Genomic DNA, 13,302 nt, shown 5'->3' on the forward strand with positions numbered 1-13,302 from the left:
ACTGAATGGTTAGAGCTAGAGACTACTATGACCAATCTATGGAAAGCTGAGACCCTCACGGACACGTACATGTAGTCGATTTTGCTCTATACCGCTCACAAGCCACACGATAGTAGTTAGAAGGTGAGGTGTGTGTGGAAAATCCCAGGACATAGTCACAAAGGCCAAACTCAAGACAGTTGTCACTGACTTGTTGGATATTCGTTTCCCATTTAACAACTAAAGCCTTGCACAAAGTAAATCACCTCACACACTGGAAATCTACAATGGATTCACAAAAGTCTACTGAGAATGCGTAAATGTCCAAACGGTAAGTGAACCTAAACTCTCACTTTTCAAGAGTCAATTGAGAATTCTACCATGACCAGAGATTGCTGTTAACCTGGCAATCTCAAAAGATATTTCTTCCTCAGGGTTGCATACTTGTCAAAATGACTTGTTCAAAAGTTCCTGCATTGGGCGGGAATCGAACCCAGGCCTCCCTCGTGGCAGGCGAGAATTCTACCACTGAACAACCAATGCCTTGCGATGCTGAAATAACCCCCACGGCTGGATATCGTATCAAAAAGCTTTAATTCAAAGCATATTTCCTGCTTTGTGGGCTCAGAGACATTGTACACCCTAATAAATTCAGTCTTTCCTCCCCGTCGGGGAATTGAACCGCGGTCTCCCGCGTGACAGGTGGGGATACTCACCACTATACTAACAAGGAGCAGGTGGGCTGGTTATTTGAAAAAATGTGGAGCATTGGATACTATCCCTAAATTTGGAGAGTTTGGTGTTAACCCTTGCAACATAAACATCTGTACAGACTGAATGGTTAGAGCTAGAGACTACTATGACCAATCTATGGAAAGCTGAGACCCTCACGGACACGTACATGTAGTCGATTTTGCTCTATACCGCTCACAAGCCACACGATAGTAGTTAGAAGGTGAGGTGTGTGTGGAAAATCCCAGGACATAGTCACAAAGGCCAAACTCAAGACAGTTGTCACTGACTTGTTGGATATTCGTTTCCCATTTAACAACTAAAGCCTTGCACAAAGTAAATCACCTCACACACTGGAAATCTACAATGGATTCACAAAAGTCTACTGAGAATGCGTAAATGTCCAAACGGTAAGTGAACCCAAACTCACACTTTTCAAGAGTCAATTGAGAATTCTACCATGACCAGAGATTGCTGTTAACCTGGCAATCTCAAAAGATATTTCTTCCTCAGGGTTGCATACTTGTCAAAATGACTTGTTCAAAAGTTCCTGCATTGGGCGGGAATCGAACCCAGGCCTCCCTCGTGGCAGGCGAGAATTCTACCACTGAACAACCAATGCCTTGCGATGCTGAAATAACCCCCACGGCTGGATATCGTATCAAAAGCTTTAATTCAAAGCATATTTCCTGCTTTGTGGGCTCAGAGACATTGTACACCCTAATAAATTCAGTCTTTCCTCCCCGTCGGGGAATTGAACCCGCGGTCTCCCGCGTGACAGGCAGGGATACTCACCACTATACTAACGAGGAGCAGGTGGGCTGGTTATTTGAAAAAATGTGGAGCATTGGATACTATCCCTAAATTTGGAGAGTTTGGTGTTAACCCTTGCAACATAAACATCTGTACAGACTGAATGGTTAGAGCTAGAGACTACTATGACCAATCTATGGAAAGCTGAGACCCTCACGGACACGTACATGTAGTCGATTTTGCTCTATACCGCTCACAAGCCACACGATAGTAGTTAGAAGGTGAGGTGTGTGTGGAAAATCCCAGGACATAGTCACAAAGGCCAAACTCAAGACAGTTGTCACTGACTTGTTGGATATTCGTTTCCCATTTAACAACTAAAGCCTTGCACAAAGTAAATCACCTCACACACTGGAAATCTACAATGGATTCACAAAAGTCTACTGAGAATGCGTAAATGTCCAAACGGTAAGTGAACCCAAACTCAGACTTTTCAAGAGTCAGTTGAGAATTCTACCATGACCAGAGATTGCTGTTAACCTGGCAATCTCAAAAGATATTTCTTCCTCAGGGTTGCATACTTGTCAAAATGACTTGTTCAAAAGTTCCTGCATTGGGCGGGAATCGAACCCAGGCCTCCCTCGTGGCAGGCGAGAATTCTACCACTGAACAACCAATGCCTTGCGATGCTGAAATAACCCCCACGGCTGGATATCGTATCAAAAGCTTTAATTCAAAGCATATTTCCTGCTTTGTGGGCTCAGAGACATTGTACACCCTAATAAATTCAGTCTTTCCTCCCCGTCGGGGAATTGAACCGCGGTCTCCCGCGTGACAGGCGGGGATACTCACCACTATACTAACAAGGAGCAGGTGGGCTGGTTATTTGAAAAAATGTGGAGCATTGGATACTATCCCTAAATTTGGAGAGTTTGGTGTTAACCCTTGCAACATAAACATCTGTACAGACTGAATGGTTAGAGCTAGAGACTACTATGACCCATCTATGGAAAGCTGAGACCCTCACGGACACGTACATGTAGTCGATTTTGCTCTATACCGCTCACAAGCCACACGATAGTAGTTAGAAGGTGAGGTGTGTGTGGAAAATCCCAGGACATAGTCACAAAGGCCAAACTCAAGACAGTTGTCACTGACTTGTTGGATATTCGTTTCCCATTTAACAACTAAAGCCTTGCACAAAGTAAATCACCTCACACACTGGAAATCTACAATGGATTCACAAAAGTCTACTGAGAATGCGTAAATGTCCAAACGGTAAGTGAACCCAAACTCAGACTTTTCAAGAGTCAATTGAGAATTCTACCATGACCAGAGATTGCTGTTAACCTGGCAATCTCAAAGATATTTCTTCCTCAGGGTTGCATACTTGTCAAAATGACTTGTTCAAAAGTTCCTGCATTGGGCGGGAATCGAACCCAGGCCTCCCTCGTGGCAGGCGAGAATTCTACCACTGAACAACCAATGCCTTGCGATGCTGAAATAACCCCCACGGCTGGATATCGTATCAAAAAGCTTTAATTCAAAGCATATTTCCTGCTTTGTGGGCTCAGAGACATTGTACACCCTAATAAATTCAGTCTTTCCTCCCCGTCGGGGAATTGAACCGCGGTCTCCCGCGTGACAGGCAGGGATACACACCACTATACTAACAAGGAGCAGGTGGGCTGGTTATTTGAAAAAATGTGGAGCATTGGATACTATCCCTAAATTTGGAGAGTTTGGTGTTAACCCTTGCAACATAAACATCTGTACAGACTGAATGGTTAGAGCTAGAGACTACTATGACCAATCTATGGAAAGCTGAGACCCTCACGGACACGTACATGTAGTCGATTTTGCTCTATACCGCTCACAAGCCACACGATAGTAGTTAGAAGGTGAGGTGTGTGTGGAAAATCCCAGGACATAGTCACAAAGGCCAAACTCAAGACAGTTGTCACTGACTTGTTGGATATTCGTTTCCCATTTAACAACTAAAGCCTTGCACAAAGTAAATCACCTCACACACTGGAAATCTACAATGGATTCACAAAAGTCTACTGAGAATGCGTAAATGTCCAAACGGTAAGTGAACCCAAACTCAGACTTTTCAAGAGTCAATTGAGAATTCTACCATGACCAGAGATTGCTGTTAACCTGGCAATCTCAAAAGATATTTCTTCCTCAGGGTTGCATACTTGTCAAAATGACTTGTTCAAAAGTTCCTGCATTGGGCGGGAATCGAACCCAGGCCTCCCTCGTGGCAGGCGAGAATTCTACCACTGAACAACCAATGCCTTGCGATGCTGAAATAACCCCCACGGCTGGATATCGTATCAAAAAGCTTTAATTCAAAGCATATTTCCTGCTTTGTGGGCTCAGAGACATTGTACACCCTAATAAATTCAGTCTTTCCTCCCCGTCGGGGAATTGAACCGCGGTCTCCCGCGTGACAGGTGGGGATACTCACCACTATACTAACAAGGAGCAGGTGGGCTGGTTATTTGAAAAAATGTGGAGCATTGGATACTATCCCTAAATTTGGAGAGTTTGGTGTTAACCCTTGCAACATAAACATCTGTACAGACTGAATGGTTAGAGCTAGAGACTACTATGACCAATCTATGGAAAGCTGAGACCCTCACGGACACGTACATGTAGTCGATTTTGCTCTATACCGCTCACAAGCCACACGATAGTAGTTAGAAGGTGAGGTGTGTGTGGAAAATCCCAGGACATAGTCACAAAGGCCAAACTCAAGACAGTTGTCACTGACTTGTTGGATATTCGTTTCCCATTTAACAACTAAAGCCTTGCACAAAGTAAATCACCTCACACACTGGAAATCTACAATGGATTCACAAAAGTCTACTGAGAATGCGTAAATGTCCAAACGGTAAGTGAACCTAAACTCTCACTTTTCAAGAGTCAATTGAGAATTCTACCATGACCAGAGATTGCTGTTAACCTGGCAATCTCAAAGATATTTCTTCCTCAGGGTTGCATACTTGTCAAAATGACTTGTTCAAAAGTTCCTGCATTGGGCGGGAATCGAACCCAGGCCTCCCTCGTGGCAGGCGAGAATTCTACCACTGAACAACCAATGCCTTGCGATGCTGAAATAACCCCCACGGCTGGATATCGTATCAAAAAGCTTTAATTCAAAGCATATTTCCTGCTTTGTGGGCTCAGAGACATTGTACACCCTAATAAATTCAGTCTTTCCTCCCCGTCGGGGAATTGAACCGCGGTCTCCCGCGTGACAGGCAGGGATACACACCACTATACTAACAAGGAGCAGGTGGGCTGGTTATTTGAAAAAATGTGGAGCATTGGATACTATCCCTAAATTTGGAGAGTTTGGTGTTAACCCTTGCAACATAAACATCTGTACAGACTGAATGGTTAGAGCTAGAGACTACTATGACCAATCTATGGAAAGCTGAGACCCTCACGGACACGTACATGTAGTCGATTTTGCTCTATACCGCTCACAAGCCACACGATAGTAGTTAGAAGGTGAGGTGTGTGTGGAAAATCCCAGGACATAGTCACAAAGGCCAAACTCAAGACAGTTGTCACTGACTTGTTGGATATTCGTTTCCCATTTAACAACTAAAGCCTTGCACAAAGTAAATCACCTCACACACTGGAAATCTACAATGGATTCACAAAAGTCTACTGAGAATGCGTAAATGTCCAAACGGTAAGTGAACCCAAACTCAGACTTTTCAAGAGTCAATTGAGAATTCTACCATGACCAGAGATTGCTGTTAACCTGGCAATCTCAAAAGATATTTCTTCCTCAGGGTTGCATACTTGTCAAAATGACTTGTTCAAAAGTTCCTGCATTGGGCGGGAATCGAACCCAGGCCTCCCCTCGTGGCAGGCGAGAATTCTACCACTGAACAACCAATGCCTTGCGATGCTGAAATAACCCCCACGGCTGGATATCGTATCAAAAAGCTTTAATTCAAAGCATATTTCCTGCTTTGTGGGCTCAGAGACATTGTACACCCTAATAAATTCAGTCTTTCCTCCCCGTCGGGGAATTGAACCGCGGTCTCCCGCGTGACAGGCAGGGATACACACCACTATACTAACAAGGAGCAGGTGGGCTGGTTATTTGAAAAAATGTGGAGCATTGGATACTATCCCTAAATTTGGAGAGTTTGGTGTTAACCCTTGCAACATAAACATCTGTACAGACTGAATGGTTAGAGCTAGAGACTACTATGACCCATCTATGGAAAGCTGAGACCCTCACGGACACGTACATGTAGTCGATTTTGCTCTATACCGCTCACAAGCCACACGATAGTAGTTAGAAGGTGAGGTGTGTGTGGAAAATCCCAGGACATAGTCACAAAGGCCAAACTCAAGACAGTTGTCACTGACTTGTTGGATATTCGTTTCCCATTTAACAACTAAAGCCTTGCACAAAGTAAATCACCTCACACACTGGAAATCTACAATGGATTCACAAAAGTCTACTGAGAATGCGTAAATGTCCAAACGGTAAGTGAACCCAAACTCAGACTTTTCAAGAGTCAGTTGAGAATTCTACCATGACCAGAGATTGCTGTTAACCTGGCAATCTCAAAAGATATTTCTTCCTCAGGGTTGCATACTTGTCAAAATGACTTGTTCAAAAGTTCCTGCATTGGGCGGGAATCGAACCCAGGCCTCCCTCGTGGCAGGCGAGAATTCTACCACTGAACAACCAATGCCTTGCGATGCTGAAATAACCCCCACGGCTGGATATCGTATCAAAAAGCTTTAATTCAAAGCATATTTCCTGCTTTGTGGGCTCAGAGACATTGTACACCCTAATAAATTCAGTCTTTCCTCCCCGTCGGGGAATTGAACCGCGGTCTCCCGCGTGACAGGCAGGGATACACACCACTATACTAACAAGGAGCAGGTGGGCTGGTTATTTGAAAAAATGTGGAGCATTGGATACTATCCCTAAATTTGGAGAGTTTGGTGTTAACCCTTGCAACATAAACATCTGTACAGACTGAATGGTTAGAGCTAGAGACTACTATGACCCATCTATGGAAAGCTGAGACCCTCACGGACACGTACATGTAGTCGATTTTGCTCTATACCGCTCACAAGCCACACGATAGTAGTTAGAAGGTGAGGTGTGTGTGGAAAATCCCAGGACATAGTCACAAAGGCCAAACTCAAGACAGTTGTCACTGACTTGTTGGATATTCGTTTCCCATTTAACAACTAAAGCCTTGCACAAAGTAAATCACCTCACACACTGGAAATCTACAATGGATTCACAAAAGTCTACTGAGAATGCGTAAATGTCCAAACGGTAAGTGAACCCAAACTCAGACTTTTCAAGAGTCAATTGAGAATTCTACCATGACCAGAGATTGCTGTTAACCTGGCAATCTCAAAAGATATTTCTTCCTCAGGGTTGCATACTTGTCAAAATGACTTGTTCAAAAGTTCCTGCATTGGGCGGGAATCGAACCCAGGCCTCCCTCGTGGCAGGCGAGAATTCTACCACTGAACAACCAATGCCTTGCGATGCTGAAATAACCCCCACGGCTGGATATCGTATCAAAAAGCTTTAATTCAAAGCATATTTCCTGCTTTGTGGGCTCAGAGACATTGTACACCCTAATAAATTCAGTCTTTCCTCCCCGTCGGGGAATTGAACCGCGGTCTCCCGCGTGACAGGCAGGGATACACACCACTATACTAACAAGGAGCAGGTGGGCTGGTTATTTGAAAAAATGTGGAGCATTGGATACTATCCCTAAATTTGGAGAGTTTGGTGTTAACCCTTGCAACATAAACATCTGTACAGACTGAATGGTTAGAGCTAGAGACTACTATGACCCATCTATGGAAAGCTGAGACCCTCACGGACACGTACATGTAGTCGATTTTGCTCTATACCGCTCACAAGCCACACGATAGTAGTTAGAAGGTGAGGTGTGTGTGGAAAATCCCAGGACATAGTCACAAAGGCCAAACTCAAGACAGTTGTCACTGACTTGTTGGATATTCGTTTCCCATTTAACAACTAAAGCCTTGCACAAAGTAAATCACCTCACACACTGGAAATCTACAATGGATTCACAAAAGTCTACTGAGAATGCGTAAATGTCCAAACGGTAAGTGAACCCAAACTCAGACTTTTCAAGAGTCAGTTGAGAATTCTACCATGACCAGAGATTGCTGTTAACCTGGCAATCTCAAAAGATATTTCTTCCTCAGGGTTGCATACTTGTCAAAATGACTTGTTCAAAAGTTCCTGCATTGGGCGGGAATCGAACCCAGGCCTCCCTCGTGGCAGGCGAGAATTCTACCACTGAACAACCAATGCCTTGCGATGCTGAAATAACCCCCACGGCTGGATATCGTATCAAAAAGCTTTAATTCAAAGCATATTTCCTGCTTTGTGGGCTCAGAGACATTGTACACCCTAATAAATTCAGTCTTTCCTCCCCGTCGGGGAATTGAACCCGCGGTCTCCCGCGTGACAGGCAGGGATACACACCACTATACTAACAAGGAGCAGGTGGGCTGGTTATTTGAAAAAATGTGGAGCATTGGATACTATCCCTAAATTTGGAGAGTTTGGTGTTAACCCTTGCAACATAAACATCTGTACAGACTGAATGGTTAGAGCTAGAGACTACTATGACCAATCTATGGAAAGCTGAGACCCTCACGGACACGTACATGTAGTCGATTTTGCTCTATACCGCTCACAAGCCACACGATAGTAGTTAGAAGGTGAGGTGTGTGTGGAAAATCCCAGGACATAGTCACAAAGGCCAAACTCAAGACAGTTGTCACTGACTTGTTGGATATTCGTTTCCCATTTAACAACTAAAGCCTTGCACAAAGTAAATCACCTCACACACTGGAAATCTACAATGGATTCACAAAAGTCTACTGAGAATGCGTAAATGTCCAAACGGTAAGTGAACCCAAACTCAGACTTTTCAAGAGTCAGTTGAGAATTCTACCATGACCAGAGATTGCTGTTAACCTGGCAATCTCAAAAGATATTTCTTCCTCAGGGTTGCATACTTGTCAAAATGACTTGTTCAAAAGTTCCTGCATTGGGCGGGAATCGAACCCAGGCCTCCCTCGTGGCAGGCGAGAATTCTACCACTGAACAACCAATGCCTTGCGATGCTGAAATAACCCCCACGGCTGGATATCGTATCAAAAAGCTTTAATTCAAAGCATATTTCCTGCTTTGTGGGCTCAGAGACATTGTACACCCTAATAAATTCAGTCTTTCCTCCCCGTCGGGGAATTGAACCGCGGTCTCCCGCGTGACAGGCAGGGATACACACCACTATACTAACAAGGAGCAGGTGGGCTGGTTATTTGAAAAAATGTGGAGCATTGGATACTATCCCTAAATTTGGAGAGTTTGGTGTTAACCCTTGCAACATAAACATCTGTACAGACTGAATGGTTAGAGCTAGAGACTACTATGACCCATCTATGGAAAGCTGAGACCCTCACGGACACGTACATGTAGTCGATTTTGCTCTATACCGCTCACAAGCCACACGATAGTAGTTAGAAGGTGAGGTGTGTGTGGAAAATCCCAGGACATAGTCACAAAGGCCAAACTCAAGACAGTTGTCACTGACTTGTTGGATATTCGTTTCCCATTTAACAACTAAAGCCTTGCACAATGTAAATCACCTCACACACTGGAAATCTACAATGGATTCACAAAAGTCTACTGAGAATGCGTAAATGTCCAAACGGTAAGTGAACCCAAACTCACACTTTTCAAGAGTCAGTTGAGAATTCTACCATGACCAGAGATTGCTGTTAACCTGGCAATCTCAAAGATATTTCTTCCTCAGGGTTGCATACTTGTCAAAATGACTTGTTCAAAAGTTCCTGCATTGGGCTGGGAATCGAACCCAGGCCTCCCTCGTGGCAGGCGAGAATTCTACCACTGAACAACCAATGCCTTGCGATGCTGAAATAACCCCCACGGCTGGATATCGTATCAAAAAGCTTTAATTCAAAGCATATTTCCTGCTTTGTGGGCTCAGAGACATTGTACACCCTAATAAATTCAGTCTTTCCTCCCCGTCGGGGAATTGAACCGCGGTCTCCCGCGTGACAGGCAGGGATACACACCACTATACTAACAAGGAGCAGGTGGGCTGGTTATTTGAAAAAATGTGGAGCATTGGATACTATCCCTAAATTTGGAGAGTTTGGTGTTAACCCTTGCAACATAAACATCTGTACAGACTGAATGGTTAGAGCTAGAGACTACTATGACCCATCTATGGAAAGCTGAGACCCTCACGGACACGTACATGTAGTCGATTTTGCTCTATACCGCTCACAAGCCACACGATAGTAGTTAGAAGGTGAGGTGTGTGTGGAAAATCCCAGGACATAGTCACAAAGGCCAAACTCAAGACAGTTGTCACTGACTTGTTGGATATTCGTTTCCCATTTAACAACTAAAGCCTTGCACAAAGTAAATCACCTCACACACTGGAAATCTACAATGGATTCACAAAAGTCTACTGAGAATGCGTAAATGTCCAAACGGTAAGTGAACCTAAACTCTCACTTTTCAAGAGTCAGTTGAGAATTCTACCATGACCAGAGATTGCTGTTAACCTGGCAATCTCAAAAGATATTTCTTCCTCAGGGTTGCATACTTGTCAAAATGACTTGTTCAAAAGTTCCTGCATTGGGCGGGAATCGAACCCAGGCCTCCCTCGTGGCAGGCGAGAATTCTACCACTGAACAACCAATGCCTTGCGATGCTGAAATAACCCCCACGGCTGGATATCGTATCAAAAAGCTTTAATTCAAAGCATATTTCCTGCTTTGTGGGCTCAGAGACATTGTACACCCTAATAAATTCAGTCTTTCCTCCCCGTCGGGGAATTGAACCCCGGGTCTCCCGCGTGACAGGCAGGGATACACACCACTATACTAACAAGGAGCAGGTGGGCTGGTTATTTGAAAAAATGTGGAGCATTGGATACTATCCCTAAATTTGGAGAGTTTGGTGTTAACCCTTGCAACATAAACATCTGTACAGACTGAATGGTTAGAGCTAGAGACTACTATGACCAATCTATGGAAAGCTGAGACCCTCACGGACACGTACATGTAGTCGATTTTGCTCTATACCGCTCACAAGCCACACGATAGTAGTTAGAAGGTGAGGTGTGTGTGGAAAATCCCAGGACATAGTCACAAAGGCCAAACTCAAGACAGTTGTCACTGACTTGTTGGATATTCGTTTCCCATTTAACAACTAAAGCCTTGCACAAAGTAAATCACCTCACACACTGGAAATCTACAATGGATTCACAAAAGTCTACTGAGAATGCGTAAATGTCCAAACGGTAAGTGAACCCAAACTCACACTTTTCAAGAGTCAGTTGAGAATTCTACCATGACCAGAGATTGCTGTTAACCTGGCAATCTCAAAGATATTTCTTCCTCAGGGTTGCATACTTGTCAAAATGACTTGTTCAAAAGTTCCTGCATTGGCTGGGAATCGAACCCAGGCCTCCCGCGTGGCAGGCGAGAATTCTATCACTGAACAACCAATGCCTTGCGATGCTGAAATAACCCCCACGGCTGGATATCGTATCAAAAAGCTTTAATTCAAAGCATATTTCCTGCTTTGTGGGCTCAGAGACATTGTACACCCTAATAAATTCAGTCTTTCCTCCCCGTCGGGGAATTGATCCCCGGTCTCCCGCGTGACAGGCGGGGATACTCACCACTATACTAACGAGGAGCAGGTGGGGTGGTTATTTGAAAAAATGTGGAGCATTGGATACTATCCCTAAATTTGGAGAGTTTGGTGTTAACCCTTGCAACATAAACATCTGTACAGACTGAATGGTTAGAGCTAGAGACTACTATGACCCATCTATGGAAAGCTGAGACCCTCACGGACACGTACATGTAGTCGATTTTGCTCTATACCGCTCACAAGCCACACGATAGTAGTTAGAAGGTGAGGTGTGTGTGGAAAATCCCAGGACATAGTCACAAAGGCCAAACTCAAGACAGTTGTCACTGACTTGTTGGATATTCGTTTCCCATTTAACAACTAAAGCCTTGCACAATGTAAATCACCTCACACACTGGAAATCTACAATGGATTCACAAAAGTCTACTGAGAATGCGTAAATGTCCAAACGGTAAGTGAACCCAAACTCTCACTTTTCAAGAGTCAGTTGAGAATTCTACCATGACCAGAGATTGCTGTTAACCTGGCAATCTCAAAAGATATTTCTTCCTCAGGGTTGCATACTTGTCAAAATGACTTGTTCAAAAGTTCCTGCATTGGCTGGGAATCGAACCCAGGCCTCCCGCGTGGCAGGCGAGAATTCTATCACTGAACAACCAATGCCTTGCGATGCTGAAATAACCCCCACGGCTGGATATCGTATCAAAAAGCTTTAATTCAAAGCATATTTCCTGCTTTGTGGGCTCAGAGACATTGTACACCCTAATAAATTCAGTCTTTCCTCCCCGTCGGGGAATTGAACCGCGGTCTCCCGCGTGACAGGCAGGGATACACACCACTATACTAACAAGGAGCAGGTGGGCTGGTTATTTGAAAAAATGTGGAGCATTGGATACTATCCCTAAATTTGGAGAGTTTGGTGTTAACCCTTGCAACATAAACATCTGTACAGACTGAATGGTTAGAGCTAGAGACTACTATGACCCATCTATGGAAAGCTGAGACCCTCACGGACACGTACATGTAGTCGATTTTGCTCTATACCGCTCACAAGCCACACGATAGTAGTTAGAAGGTGAGGTGTGTGTGGAAAATCCCAGGACATAGTCACAAAGGCCAAACTCAAGACAGTTGTCACTGACTTGTTGGATATTCGTTTCCCATTTAACAACTAAAGCCTTGCACAATGTAAATCACCTCACACACTGGAAATCTACAATGGATTCACAAAAGTCTACTGAGAATGCGTAAATGTCCAAACGGTAAGTGAACCTAAACTCTCACTTTTCAAGAGTCAATTGAGAATTCTACCATGACCAGAGATTGCTGTTAACCTGGCAATCTCAAAAGATATTTCTTCCTCAGGGTTGCATACTTGTCAAAATGACTTGTTCAAGAGTTCCTGCATTGGCTGGGAAACGAACCCGGGCCTCCCGCGTGGCAGGCGAGAATTCTATCACTGAACAACCAATGACTTGCGATGCTGAAATAACCCCCACGGCTGGATATCGTATCAAAAAGCTTTAATTCAAAGCATATTTCCTGCTTTGTGGGCTCAGAGACATTGTACACCCTAATAAATTCAGTCTTTCCTCCCCGTCGGGGAATTGATCCCCGGTCTCCCGCGTGACAGGCGGGGATACTCACCACTATACTAACGAGGAGCAGGTGGGGTGGTTATTTGAAAAAATGTGGAGCATTGGATACTATCCCTAAATTTGGAGAGTTTGGTGTTAACCCTTGCAACATAAACATCTGTACAGACTGAATGGTTAGAGCTAGAGACTACTATGACCCATCTATGGAAAGCTGAGACCCTCACGGACACGTACATGTAGTCGATTTTGCTCTATACCGCTCACAAGCCACACGATAGTAGTTAGAAGGTGAGGTGTGTGTGGAAAATCCCAGGACATAGTCACAAAGGCCAAACTCAAGACAGTTGTCACTGACTTGTTGGATATTCGTTTCCCATTTAACAACTAAAGCCTTGCACAAAGTAAATCACCTCACACACTGGAAATCTACAATGGATTCACAAAAGTCTACTGAGAATGCGTAAATGTCCAAACGGTAAGTGAACCCAAACT

At 44.1% G+C, this 13,302-nt stretch overlaps 2 non-coding genes across 2 annotated transcripts; both read right to left on the reverse strand.

The window, feature by feature from the left end:
- Positions 1-11,182: 11,182 nt before the first annotated feature.
- trnad-guc (transfer RNA aspartic acid (anticodon GUC)) lies at positions 11,183-11,254 on the reverse strand. Its single transcript has one exon. It is a non-coding gene; the product is annotated as a tRNA-Asp (tRNA).
- A 1,550-nt stretch (positions 11,255-12,804) lies between these two features.
- On the reverse strand, positions 12,805-12,876 carry trnad-guc (transfer RNA aspartic acid (anticodon GUC)). Its single transcript has one exon. It is a non-coding gene; the product is annotated as a tRNA-Asp (tRNA).
- Positions 12,877-13,302: the final 426 nt, after the last annotated feature.

Source organism: Salmo salar, chromosome ssa01 (genome assembly GCF_905237065.1).
Source record: "Salmo salar chromosome ssa01, Ssal_v3.1, whole genome shotgun sequence".
In the NCBI taxonomy this organism is placed as follows: domain Eukaryota; kingdom Metazoa; phylum Chordata; class Actinopteri; order Salmoniformes; family Salmonidae; genus Salmo; species Salmo salar.